The sequence below is a fragment of the Pundamilia nyererei genome, unplaced genomic scaffold (assembly GCF_000239375.1).
Source record: "Pundamilia nyererei isolate P.nyererei 1_Seehausen unplaced genomic scaffold, PunNye1.0 scaffold00025, whole genome shotgun sequence".
In the NCBI taxonomy this organism is placed as follows: Eukaryota; Metazoa; Chordata; class Actinopteri; order Cichliformes; family Cichlidae; genus Pundamilia; species Pundamilia nyererei.
Genome location: NW_005187426.1, coordinates 2,569,239 through 2,583,667, shown reverse-complemented (window position 1 = coordinate 2,583,667; position 14,429 = coordinate 2,569,239).

Genomic DNA, 14,429 nt, shown 5'->3' with positions numbered 1-14,429 from the left:
AAAAGTGCTGGTGATATTTGACAGCAAGCTGATGGATGTGTGAGAATGCACCTCTCCTTGAAGCAAGTGAAGTCTTTATAATTAGAGAGACCTCAGCGTGCCTCAAGCGCTCCCTTCTTCCCCTCTGGCACAGATTTGTTGCTTCCAGAGGTACAGACTGGAGGGAAAGAGGGATTTTTTTTCTCATTAAAGGAAACAAGCCCGGAGTTAGTTCAATTACATGAAGTATGCAGGGATGTTGTAAATTTAAAGATTTAAATAGCTTACAAAGTGGCCCCGGGCCCCATCAGTTAATTTCCTTAATTTATGGATTTTATCGGTGTCTATGTGGAAGGGAAGAAGTAGGTCATCTTGAGGATTTGCATGCAGCTTTGAGATTTCCCAAATCTAAACATCTGTCCTCCTGACCAGCACATCAGCAAGTGAGAAGACAGACAGGTTTCCATTTCCATTTTCTTAACCGTCCAAAAAACTGTCCCTACGATTAGTGTTTTTTCTTAGTTAAGGGTTAAAAAATGTAGATCTGATTGTACTATTTGACCCAGGTAATGAGATTATAGATGTTTGGTCTCCCTGATGCAGGCACAGAGTGAGATAACAGCTCTGTTCTAGTTTTCTTTAAAGGATTATTCCACATAATTTTTTCATTATTTTAAATGTTTACTTATGTAAAACTATAAAATGAACATAGATTTTTGCTCAAATCTGAGTCAAGATGTTTATGTTGCAACGTGAAGCATTCAAACTGCATACATCAGTCAAAATTTCAAAGTCTCCTTCAGACATATGTTAATGTAGTATATGAATTAATGCATGACCCCGAGAAGAATAACTTTGCCTCTAGGTTCAAATGCAAGGTGCTATTACTTATGTTGCCTAAAGTGGCACAGAGGACAATGCTGTGCCTTTCTCCAGCTTTATCACAAGAGGATAAAGCTGGAGAATATATGTTTCTACTATATATTAATCACAGCATCAACGGTGTATTGCATGCTTTATGCCTCTGAGGGATAAATTGTACTATATTTTTTTTATTAAAAACAATTTATTCCACCTTCTTTTTTGTGGTACAGACACATGCTTACCTTTTTTTTTTTTTTTTTTTTTCTGCTGTAAGCAGGTCAGATATCTGACACCAATGAATGAGTGCATGCTGGTATTTATTTTTTAATCTGGAGGATATACTTATTACTCAAATGAAAGATGGAACATGGCACCATCTGCTGGCTAGGTGTAACACTGTGAACAAAAAAATGCATATTGATGAGTTTAATTATTATTAAATCCTTTATTTAAACACGTTGTCTCATTGAGATCAAGATATCATTTTCAACAGAAACCTGTGTATGAAAAACATATTCAATTATGACATCAACTTTTTTTTTTTAAAATCCAGCCTCCCCCCCAAAAAAAACATAGGGTTGGATTTGATACTAGCATTGGGGTCAGAGGATCTCAGAGGATTAAAAAAAGCATGTACAAGGGATCTTAGTGTGGGATATTGCAAATTTTGGTATTGATCTAAAATCAAGAAAATACAGGGTCAGTACTGCCGATACTGATACTTTTAAGCTATAAAGGCAGCTTATCAAGGGGAGAGCCACGTGTCATGATTCATAAGATGAATCATCAATTTGCAAATTCAGAGCACGCTTGAATGACCACTAATTCAAATTGATTTTTTTTACTTTCCCCAATACTTATTTAACACAGAACACAACTTTCACCTTTTATGCATTTTAAAGCTGGGGTTTTTGGATACCTGGAATGTAAATGTGCCCGTCACTAAATCACTTTGGATCATCTTCTGTTGTTCAAATGTGCTATAAGCTACAACTCAAACAGATGTGAACTGGAACACACCTATTTGATTTATAGCTTCTATTTGACATAACTTTGATTTAAGGTTCAGACATTTTTCATAGTGCATGTTTGAAGTTAAAAAAATTAAACGCAAATTAAACAAATAAAGTATCTATCCTATCTTGTCAGAATCAATTCAATACCAATGCCAGTATTGGTATTAATACTTTCAATATCTGGGTCTATCCAGCCACCTCTAGCTTTTGGATAAACCTAAATGTCACCTTTTAAAAACGTTCATATAAAGCCATAGAATGAAGCTTCATAGTCTTCTGTAGCTCAGTCCATTTGTAGGCAGCAAAGTAATGAAAAAGTCCTTGAAGATGTTTCGCCTCTCATCCAAGAAGTTTCTTCAGAAGCTCCTCGGATGAGAGGTGAAACATCTGCAAGGAAACTTAAAGAAGTCCAGATGCTTTTCTTTCCAAGCTCCTTAGACTATGTTGACCTGGATGACTGAGAACCATCACAGACGTAATGAAAAATTGTTTTTCCAGGTTCACTGTGAATAACAGGTAATGTTAGCACATTCTGTGACCTGAAATTGCATGCAGTGCGTTTAGAGCTAACCAAGCAATTTCTGAGTAGAGCCTTGTAAATAAACACCACACACTGCCAATTTTTTCTGTTTCCTAAGGTTGACCATCCTACTTCTTCATAGAAGAGTGAATAAGAAAAGACCTACACCAATTTATCATTGGTAAAGTACAATGTACTGTGATGCAAGAATCAAGAGGCTTCAAGATGGATGAAGAAACACGACTATAAACAATATCACCATAAGAAATATAAATATCATTTTCTTGATTGGTGTTTCCAAAAGGGCTAATGAACTGCTCACTGATACATTTAGATGATCGCATGTACTTCAAGGGAAGAGCCAGTGGCATAAAACAGTGCCGTCTGCATAAAAATGTACATTATAATTTTGGGACCAGGTGTAATATTGTTTCTATATATGGTGGAATCTGATAGTCAGTAATCATCAATAATAATTCATCAGTAAAGTTGTTATTAATGTGCAAGGGTAATGGGTAGTGTTTTCTCCTGCATTAAAATGATAAAATATTTCTTGTCTCTTTTTTTATTCTTACTTTCAATTAAAGCCTTTAGGGCATTTGGCCAACATGTCCTTTTTTTGATCCACATAACCCAGGTCACCCACACAACTGTACTACATGTGCACAAAGGTGAAAACAGTAGGCACAATACAGTCACATCCGCCCTTCTAAATGTGAGCATTTGCAAGAATCTCTTTCAAGCATTCCACTTCTACTTGCCCCTCTGGCATGTGGAGAAAGTTTGAAAAGAACGCTCAGAACTTGCTTTTAGTAATCTGCATGCCTTGTGGAGCCCGGTTGCTGTCAATCGCTCCGTTCTTACAGCCATTTGACATTCTGCTTGATGTTGGTGTGTGTCTGAGGTGCAGCAGCGACACTTATTGTTCAGAGAGAGAGAGAGAGAGAGAGAGAGAGAGAGAGAGAGAGAGAGAGAGAGAGAGAGAGAGAGAGAGAGAGAGAGAAGGTAAAAGGGTGTCAGTTTATTAATAGAACGTATGGAGTTGTGTTGCTCACAAACACCTAACAAGCACAGCTCAGAATTCCCTCAAGTGCTTAATGCCAGCAATTAAGTTTCAGAAAAAGCTGAGCACAAGGAGAGTGTGTACACTCTGTGTACTTCTGAGAGTTGCTGTTATGAGACAGTTCCACTTTTACAGGTAAAACTGCAATGACTCTGATGTTGTCAAGTTCAGTCTTTGGTTATTCAGAATCTTAATGTGATTGGTTGAGACATTTACTAAATATTAGCCAACTGGAAGCCTGCAGAGTACCCCAAACATGCTAGACTCTGAACCTTGAAAAAGGCAGTATACTTTGATGCCATCATGGTACTTAATATTACTTCACTAAAAAACGGAAAATCTTACATATTCTACCCCTTTTTTGACATCTTTAGTGACTGGATACTTTTAAAATAAACATATTTCAGAAAAAAGGCAATTTTCCATATAGACCAATAAATCAATTATAAAAATACAGTATTGTGATAATTTTATATATTATATTACCTGTATTTTTAGTTTTTCTTCTTTGTGCAAAGAAAATATCCTCCTCTCATTCTGGGATGTTATAGATCAGATAAATTAAAAAAAGAAATCTGACATTTTAATGAAGCGGAAAATGTATTTTCCACATTTTAAGAATTGTCAAAAATCTCAAAATCTGCTGCCATCATGTGGTCTAAGGCTCTAAATATTTACAAACTGATGAAAAAGTACCCGTGAAGGAGGTCATCAGGTAATAGAGGCATTCGTGAGTACAGGATGAAATTAGAACATGAGAATGTTTATGAAACTTTGCCAAAATGCCAAGAAATTAGACATTTTCTCTGTTTTGTCAGAGGAGAAGAAGTGACAATGTAACTTTGTTTTATGTCATCTCTTGTATCCGTCACCAAATTTTCATTTCTATGTGCAGTCCTCTCTGAAGTTCTTTGGGGAAAAAACTAAATCCTCTGAAATGTGTTATTCTGCTTCTGGCTCAAACCAGTCTTACAAGCATCCAGCCTCATGCCTTGAATGTGTAAACAGAGGAAAAATGATCTTTTGCTTTTGTTGCTGCTACTATTTGGTTAGCAGTAACAACGTGAACAGTGTGATGTCTCCAATCACATCTGGTATGCATCACATAGCATTCCCCCCGCTCAATGTGCCTTGGGGGAAGTCCCTGGCATTGCAGAGCACCCACAGTCCTCATTAGAGTGCATGTGTCATGATGGCATCAACCCACAGCCTTGACTTATGTTTTATATTTACAATCATCCATCACAGCACTGTCATCACAACAGTCAGAAAACATGGATTGAGTCTTGAATGGTTTGAGCTGATCCAGCTCATGTTTGTAAGTCTTGGTACGTACATTATCCTCGAGGGCCTTTTTCTGTCTGTAGCTATGTTGTTGAGACTAGTAATGGCCTGAGACTGAAGCTTGAGTCCCTGTCCTTTTGTTGTGCGCTGAGCTCCCTAACAGCACAGAGGAGGGACAGGGTTTGATGTGTCTTCTGAAGGCCTGCTGCTTTGTCAACACTGAGGCCTGTGCACTGACACTATGGAAGCTAAGCGCCGCAGGGTGACAGGGAGGGGAGTGGTGGGGTTGGGGTGGAAGGGAAGGGTGGGTCACTGCAGCCTGGTAAAAGAGAGACAGACAGAGGAGAGAGAAGAGAGGCAATGGGGGAAGGGTGCATGCTAGTGCGGCCAGCGCCCAAGGCTAGAGGAGAGTGCTCTGTGCAGCAGACTGCCTGATAGGGACTGAGGCTGCTGGCTGATGACATTTTATGGTCACAACATGCAATCCAACCAACTTTAGTTGGTGAAAATCCAGTTTTCATATACTCAATGGTGGTGGGTTTTTTGTTTGGTTTTTTTTTTTGTTACAGCCACACAAAGAATGACGCAGTTTTGCATGTCATCATGTCCTTTGAGTTTTAGTTCTTTTACAGTAAACACAGCAGTTGTTGGTAAAAAAACCCAAAAACTTCTTAAGTCATAACATATGGAAGCACAACACACTATTAAAAGTATTTTAGTAGCTTACACTTTACAAAACAGGACTGAAAACATGACACACGAGTAAATGTGCATTTAATTCTGTAATTCAGAGTTACTGTTGATAAATTAGGCATATTGTGCCTAAGGAAAATGGTTAAGTGGAGTGAATGAAGGTAACTTAGGTACTTTTATTTAATTTCTGTACTGAAGTGGATTGTTGAGGCATTCTTTTGTTATTTTAAGATGGATAAAAAAGTGTCATCAATTATGTTATAAAAAAAGATATACAGTAATGAAATAGTTAATAGAAAATAAAATAATAAACCTGACTTTTTTTTTCTTTTCTTTTAATGACCTCGTCTTGTTTAGACTAACTTACTATCGCCAAGCTACAACAGTAAAGTTCTGCTTATGCTACAGCACTAGAAACCTATGCATGACTTTTAAAGTGCTTTGACAATGTCGGGTTATTAATTTTTTCCTTCATCACCGGAGTTCCTCTAAGCAGCATAATGCAGTATAATTTATACAAGGTAAAAAGACGCAACATCTGGGTTTTTGCTGAATAGGGTGTTACGAGCCAGTTAACCCATGATATATCTGTTTTGTGCAGTGAATTACAGTCTGAATGTGTTAGCTGTCCTCCAGAAGGTGAAGCAGTGCTAAGGCTGGGGCTTGCCAGAGGCACTGCACTCTCTCAGCCTGGGCTGGTGCAGGCTAAGAAGCCAGCGCCCCATAGACATTGCTTTCTTTCACCAACACTTTGTGTTAAGTGGCCATAAGTAATACTGGGTGTGTATTATGTGCTGAAAGCAGAGTTTATTCTCTTACACATAATTACTGTTCAGCCATGTGTGTGGTCTCAGTGCTTTCTCATCTGTTTCAGCTCAGACCTCATCGAGTCACTTTATGCCCCTGATAAATGATTGTAACCAGTGGTGCAGTGCAGTGAAGACCAGTCCCTTCATCAGCATCAACTTACTTTTCATTATAAAGTGAATCTTAGTGGTGTTTAGAGTTAATGAAATAGTATAAGGGCTCATCTAGTCACATGGTCAATATTTGGCTTTATCTGACTCATTAATTCACTAGTATTATTGACATACTTTGACATATATACATTATTTTTGTGACTTTTAAGCATGAGCTAATTCTATTTCTTTCTGGACTATGTTCAGGTTATCACCTGCTGCTTAGGTGAACGTGAATATCATTCACCTAAGCATTCATCATTTATGGCAAACTATTTAAAATATGTATTCATAACTCCTACTATTCCATTTAACACCTACTGTTTTTAACAAAATAAAAACTGTTAAATGCTTATCATACATAATTTTAACTGCCACCCCCCACCCCTATTTTGGCCTTGAATTTAATATGTCTTTTTTTCCCCCTGGCTATCAGGCCACGCAAGGAAGGCACAGTGAAATATAAAACTAGGACTCAATTAAAACGTAAGTGATAGTCATTGAGCTTTTCATCCTTTAAATTAGTCTACTGCCCTCTTGTGGCTGTTGGAATGTGTCTCTGGAAGGTGGTTAAACTCTGCTCGCCTACAGTTCTACTAAAATTTGTAACATTTCTCGATTTCAGCTATCTTTCCATGTCCCGTTAACATTATACTGTCTGTTAACAAAAGCTTGTGCATGCTGAGAATCCAGTAGGCTTTTGTGGTTGTTTGCGCATGCGCATCCCGGATAAACCTTCCTCTGACAGAAAAGTGATGGAAGATCTTTGTGCAAGAGAAGCTACTGCTGGCTCTGCTTTCACTGTTCTCACTATCATTTGCGACTGGTATGGAAACAGAGGTACAGAGTAAACAATGTTTTTGTGATCCAACCTCTTAACAGATAAGTTTAGTCTTACCTTGCCCAACACGTAAGAAACGTAATAATTACTTTAGCACGTTAGTGAGAAAAGCCTTGAAGTTCGACAGGAGGCGCCAGGCCCTGCCATGTCCGGTTTAATAGGTGACCTGAACAGGTGAAGGCTCCACCCACATTTTCAGATTACTTTAAATCTACCAAGTTTAATGAGCTATTTCACCAGTACCTCATCTTAATTTTTCATTAATATTTTTAATTCCCTTGTAGAAATTGGTAGTTAACCATGTCACACAGTGCTCAAGTCTTATAATATAGCTGATGTTTCGTTGTTCATGTATTTTAATATACTTCTTTAAAATCAAACTGAAAGCATTTGTTTGTAAGTGCAGTAAAAACTGTTCCCCCCCCCAGATATGCGGTCCTCGCAGGACAGCGGCACTACAAACATGATTTTGATATATTACTGTATATTTAAAATGAGCTCAACCGTACATATCAGCAGCAGTAATATTAATCCTTAATACACCGACAAGGAAAATTTTTCTGCAGAATAATTACTGTTTCTTCCGATACATTATGCCAGTAATACACAGTTTATGTGTTGGGATGTGTTTTCATAGTGTTTTATTGGTTTTACTGTATAAATGGCTCTGTAAAATTCTTCCAGCACTTGTCATTGTCAGCTAATTGTAAAAATGTGATGATAACTTTAGAAATAATAATTTTTACAATTCTTCAACCAGGAAGGAGTGTAGCAGCTGTAGATGTCCACGCAGAGTGCAGAATATACAAAAGAATAAAAGAAGTGGAGCATGAAAAGTGTTTTTTAATCATGGTCTCTGCTTGTCTTTCTTCAGCATATACCACTGGCTCCACTGTTTAAGCTCACTGCATGATCATGCAGTCGTTAGCCTGGTAGCCTCATAGGAGGAAGGTAACTGGTTTGAACCCTGGCAAGGGTTTTTGTGCATGGAGAAAAGCCCTGGCCAGTGATCAAAACCTACTATAATCACATTATGGTAATACAATAATGTACATATCCTAAATCACAGTAATCACATTACAGTTACAATTATGTGCCTGTGTTACAAAGGTTTTTCAGTTGTCTGCACAGCGGTAAAAAAAATCATCAAACATGGCTTTTTCTTGAGCTTCAGTCAGCTGATTTCAGCTTGTGTGCATAGGACAAAGATTTGCGTTGGCGTGAGAGTCCACAGCCTAAGATTTATGATGTTAACTGTAATTATGTGACAGTGCATTTCAGAACATTTTACAGAATAATTTAAAAGTAATGCAATTAAAAAAATACTTTCTCTGGGGAGTAATTAAATGATATAATGCATTACTTTTTAAAAAGTAAAAAGTAAGTGTGATACATTACTTTTTTGAGTAATGACCACAGTACAGTATAGCCAAACAACATACACGTTAATGTAAGATTAACTAGTCATCCTAAATTGGCTGTGAGCTACATAGAGTACTAAAAATACATAGAATAAAACCCTGTGTTTGTATATGGTAAACTGTGGCTTGTAGTTGAAAGCACTATATAAATGTCAATCCATTCCATTAATATTAACCTGTCATTTCTCTTTTTTTTATACATACAGCTGAACCTGCTCCTAGTTATATCTCACTGTAGATGAGTACCATGCTGTAGTCAAAACCCTCTTGGCTTTGACTCATTGCTTCCTTGTTGTGTTTGTTTTTTTTTTCTTTTTGTCAGATTAAATCTCTGAATTGTATCTAAAATGTTCTTTCATCGCATATCGAAACTTTGCAACTTGCTACTTTGTTTTTCTTTTTCTAAATTATTTAGTAGTTGGAGCATGTATTAATATTTTATATTACCAAACTATACAATGCAGAAGATAAATAAGGTCACCAATGACCAGCAGAACCATGCTCCATATCTCTGTATCTCTGGGTTTTAAGGCCACAGCCTCCGTTTTTTTGGCTTACGGAGTTACTAATAAACTGCTTGTTCACTTTGCATTGGAGTTAATGGACAGAAAAGGAGCCGCTGATTTCAAACGAATGCTAAATCTGCTCTGTTGGACGCTGGAAAAAGTTATTATTTTGCAATTAAGTGAAAACATGTCAGTGTTGTTCACTGTAGCCTTGCCCCCTAGTTGGGTATAAAAGTCAATAATATCATATTTAATGGGGGAATTATTTGATATTCACAAGTGCGAAGTTGCTTCTCCTTTGTTGCAAAAACAAAAACTAGTTTTTAAAGAATCCCCCAAATTTACTGAACTGATATTTTGTTTGTAATGCTCATACAAGAACTTTCTCCTCTTGTAACATGTGCCTTCACTTTCAGTACATAGAAATCTCTCTCTCTTTGAAAACTTGAGATTCATCATCCCCAGAGTCTAATATATAATGCCACTGCTGTGGCCTGCTCAGGAATGAACTGCTGTGAATCGGTGTGGTGCACCTGCCTTCTGCCAGGCAGCCACAGCGCTGCAACCACGCCAGCCAGCCTACAGGCACTTCTAGATAACTCCTGTCTGATTAGCTCCTTAGGAGGACATTGTTCCAAAAGCAATTCACTAGACTCCCAGTATTAATTTAGTCCCGAGAGAGAGGCCCATCCATCCTATGTAGGACGGGCTGCGCTCTGGGCCTACCCTACGGCCTGCTAATAGCACGGCACCTCCTGGCCTGTCACTATAAGTGATAGTCTCTGCAAGTTTGTTGCCTCGTTGTGTGTTTCTCCCATCAGGCAATGCGTTTCCCTCCCTCCTCTTCCCTCCTTGTTTCTCTCCCTCTCTATCAGTGGTGGTTCAGGGCAGGTGTCTTCTCTGTCACTTCCATCACTCACGCTGTTTGACGAAGGGAAGACACAGTTCAGAACATGGCGTGAGCAGAGGGTGATTCATTGAAAGCTTGCCTCTCTCCTTGAAAGGGAGGAGAAGAGAAAAGCAGTGGCTGCATCTTTTTGGGAGGGTGGGGAGTTTGTGAGAGCTGCCTGCCACGGGAAAATAAAAGAAGGTGAGAAAGCTTTCAGTGCTGTTGAAACTCTGAGGGTGACTCCAAAGTGAATAAGGCTGCTTCTAAAAATCAAAGGTTGACTGTGATGCGTGATACACCTTAATAGATAAAGAAAACCAAACAGCTTTAAACTGGCAGGGGATCTCAACTTGTTTATGGAGAGAATGAAGTGTGTTCCTCCTACATATTTGTTGTTTCTGTTTGAGAAGAAGTGCTTTATTTTTTCGAATAGGCGAAGGAAACTGAAGCTGCACAGCTTTATTTGTGTCAGAAAAACTGATGGTTAGGTTCCACCAGCTTTAGAAAAAAAGGTTTTGAAGTTGTGCTTTTGCTTATAAGAACAAAATATGTAAGACATTTTTCCATTTTGCTCCATGGCAATTAATCTAGATTATTTGAGTGAAAAATCCTTAGAGGTGTTGCTATAATCTCCATCATATCACCCACTGGTTTGTAAATTCTTCTGAAGGATATTGATCTTCTCTATAATTTTCTTTTTTTAAGAAACATCTGAGCATTTCTGGACAAGAGAGGGAAATGCGCTTATCAGCAAATGCCAACAAGCTTGGTTATCAAAGTACCTTCAGAGATGGCATGTGTGATTCACAGACATGCAGGTACCCACCTAATTAGTACAAAGTAACTCCACCCACTAAAACTGCAGCACAGGCATTTTAGACAGGCTGTCAGCACAGTTATGTTTACAGAAATCTGTGATATTTGACAGACAACATTAGAAATTCTTCCAAAGGTGTTGCCACAAACTGTCCACTTCAGTGGCTTAAATTAGCTGTGGCCAAGGCTAGCACACAGCCGATGGATCAGTAGAAAACACCTGCTAGTCAAACGGGCCATGCTAAAAAATGAGTCAAAACAAAACGTTTACTCAAGATAGACACCAAAGCTGGGTTTTGTACCAGCCTGAAAACATGTCTCTTTTTGGTGTAAAACCAGGCAGTTATATGGAAGTCTATGGGGATTTATGCAGGTGGCCATGGTGCTTCCATGTTGGATTAATTCCTCAGTCTCTAAGCTTGCTAGTTGGAAAAGTCCACTGTATTTTTGTGTGTTTTGACAATTTTTGACATAAGGAAAGGAGCATAAATGTCAGAAACTGTTGATTTTATTTTGAAGACATTGTTAGATCTGTTGCACTCTTGCACTTGAGTTTAACTAACTGTTAGGGTGCTTTTGTTAACTGAATGCTGAATTACATGTGTGTGATGTTATCTGACTTTTTTGCACAGCCAAGAGAGTTGGCAGTGCTACTGGAAAGCTGTGCTCAGTGTATTAAGGCATTGTTAGGAACAAGTGAGTAACACTGCATCACAAATCAACTGCAAAAGCTTGCCTGCATTATTGTCATGCCAAAAACACCCAACAACAAAAAAACAAGTCTTTATTAGTGTTAGTGTTCCTTTTTTAAATATTTGCCCACCTCTCCAATAGTATTTTTCAGTTATCTGTGTATATCACATATTACTTTTCTCTACTGTGAAAATCTGCCATTACAGACCTACAGACACATTGTTCTGGTTAGAGGGTTTGAGGTGTTTCAGCTCCGTGTTTTTTTTAAAGAATTTTATACTTATACTGATATTAATCAATTTTGTGTCTGGTTTATGTCTTTATTTCATTATTTGCTTTTAACTCTCAGTGTTCTTCCTCATCTCCTGTCCATCATCATCACCACCCAGATGTTTGCTTCAACCCTCAATGTGTTTTTAAATAAATATACATACACGAAACGTTGCCATGTTTTAGAGAGCAGTGCTATGATATAAACACACAAAGGCAGTGTGAAAATGCATTTTATCAATGCAAATGTTTTAGCCATTCGTGGCAGTTGTGTCAGTTTGGTAGAGACGTAGCCCCAAGGTAAAGAAGCACTTAGCCTTTAGCAGCTTGCGTGACTTCATTATGGAACCTATGTTTATTGATTCAAGTTCATTAAAGCTGCTGCATAATTTATATCAGTTTCAGCATATAACCTAATTAGAAGCCTTGCAAAGGCCTTCATTGATGTTTTAGTGAAGCATGACAGGCAGTGACAGCAAATTTGGTACCTAAGTTCACATTACTATACACACCTTTATGTCCATAAATCATTCTTTGAAAAGCAAAAGCATTGTTGGGGTTTGTCATATTTCAGAGCAGTACTGCCATCATGTGGTTGTATATGATATTTCTCTGGTTAGCAGAGGTAACAAACAGCATGGCTTTGGAGTTTTTAGAATAAAGAGTAATAACATAGCTGAATATAAAGGAATTTCCTTAGAAACCCCCAGATACTTATCATTTTATAGAGATACCTTTTACATATATTTAAAAACACAAATCATCAAATTGCAAAAATACCCCAGTTTGGATCAATGATCAATTTTGCTGAATTTTTCTATGCTTACAGAATTAAGGATGGAAATTATCACAAATATTTACTAAACTGGTATTTTGTTTGTGGTGGTCAAATGAGTACCTCCACCTCTGAATGCGTGCCTTTACTTTCAAGTGCACTGTGGAAATCTGTCCTTGAAAACCTGGGAATCATCATTGTGTGAATTGAATATATAACACCACTTCTGTGGCCTGCTTAAGAATGTACTGCTGTGTATCTGTATGGTTCACCTGCCTACTGCCAGGCAGCCACAGTTACTTTTGTCTCTGTCTTCAACTAACTAAATGACGAAGTTTTTGTTTTCAGATTGAGCTGTGTTGATGAAAACCAGCATACCTCACCAAATTAGATTTTGGGAAAGGTTGTGCCCTCAGCAGGACTTGAATTTTGAGATTTCGTCCGTAAATTTATTTTCCACTTGTCGTTTTGCGTGGCTTGATTAATAACAGAGCTTGAGCAAATCATTTTAATGAGGCTTATGTCATTGAGAGATGTGTCTGGAGCGTGCAGCACACTCATTGCCAAAACAAACAAGGGTTTCATGCAAAAGGCGGAGAATTAACCTGGCATGCGTGGGAATCAGCCAAGTTTTGTATTTGACATTTGAGGGAATTTCCTTCCTCTCAGATTTTGTTCTACTGAACCGAAGAGTCAACACCTTAAATTGGTTTTGTTCCGTTATTACATGGGAGATTTTGCAGAGGCATTGATGCAGTCATTGCCTTTGTAGACAGCCCTTGCAAACCGCTTTGTGTCAGTCTTTGTCCTATACATGTGTGCGTGCGTGTGCCTGCTAATGTCTGTGTGATAGAACTGTCGTCAGCGAATCAGCCGAAACCTGTCATCAGCCATGTTAATGCTGGCTTGAAGGCAAAGAGGAAGATTAGCTGAGGAACTTATAATAATAATACTTGAAAAATGGAGCAAAGCCTCTTTTTACAGTCCTCCCAAGCAAGGCGAGGTTGTTTATCACTTTGGGAAGATGTTTGGTTGCCTCCCTTGTATGTCTGCTTTGGGCCCTTAAGCTGATTTTGCTACACAAGCACGTTCTCTTCAAAGCATGTCAAGATTTTCCACGCACACTAATGAGGTAAATGGATGGCTTTTGTTTTCTCCACAGTTTTAACTTCCCCCAAAGTGCTCTCATGACTTATACACGAGCTGTTGCGGAAATCAGCCTTGAGCATTTAATCAAATTTCTAACTCTACAGAGTGATCAATTTGTGCTGCAATATTCATCTTCCACTCAAGCATAAACATAACCGCACATTTACACAGACACGCACGCACGCATGCAGGCACGCACATACATACACAAGCATGCACTTACATACATACACAGATACAAGAGCATCGTAAGACTGCTATTTGTTTATGTTAAAGTAATGTCATTTTTGTTAGGTAAATTGAAAAAAAAATGAAATGCTTGAAAAAAAAATGCTGCTGTGACAGATTTTACTTCCTTTGAGTGTGTGAGAATCATACAAATGACTGTAAATTTAGGCAACATAAGGTACCTACTTTAGTCTATTAACAAAATGGAAATGAAACGAGTCCTTTCCCTCAGAACCGACACTTTATGGCTGTGTGATGGAAGAATAAAAGCACCAATTTGAAGGCACTTAGATCTCAAAATGAAAAGTTGTACTCGCAGACATAAAACATGCATTGACAGTTATTTGCCAGCATTTAGTTTTGTGAGCTGATGTGACTTAACCTTCAGGGATTCTAATATGAGTCCTATCCCTTTGAGGCACATAATGGATAGACATGACTTACTGTTTAAAGAGTTAATTCT